The sequence below is a fragment of the Theobroma umbraticum genome, unplaced genomic scaffold (genome assembly GCF_002168275.2).
Source record: "Theobroma umbraticum cultivar Fairchild unplaced genomic scaffold, ASM216827v3 scaffold_146.0, whole genome shotgun sequence".
NCBI classification, from domain to species: Eukaryota; Viridiplantae; Streptophyta; class Magnoliopsida; order Malvales; family Malvaceae; genus Theobroma; species Theobroma umbraticum.
The window spans coordinates 465,539-465,999 of NW_018397265.1; positions in this window are offsets into that span (position 1 = coordinate 465,539).

The following is a 461-nucleotide window of genomic DNA, read 5'->3' on the forward strand; positions in this document are numbered from 1 at the left end:
ATACCATAATCCTAAATTTTGTGTCTAAAAGGTACCTAAAGATTCTTTTTACAACTGTTAAGTGTGACTCTTTAGGTTGAGATTAAAATCATGCACACAAGCATACACTAAATTGAATATCAAGTCTGCTAGCAGTTAAATAATGTAAAGATCCAATCATATCTCTATAAAGTTTTTGATTAACACTTTTTGCTTTCTCATCCTCATCAAGCATGGTAGAGGGACTCATTGGTGTGCTGATTGATTTTAGCTTAAGCATATCAAACTGTTTCTTCATGTCTTCAATGTATCTATCTTGACTAAAAGATGCCTTCCTTGCATTGTTTGATTTGAAGGCCAAGAAAGAATTTCAGTTCACCCATCACGCTCACCTCAAATTCACCTTGCATTTCTTCAACAAAGTTCTTGCACAAAGTCTCATTGGTAGCACCAAGTACAATATCATCCACATAAATTTGAAC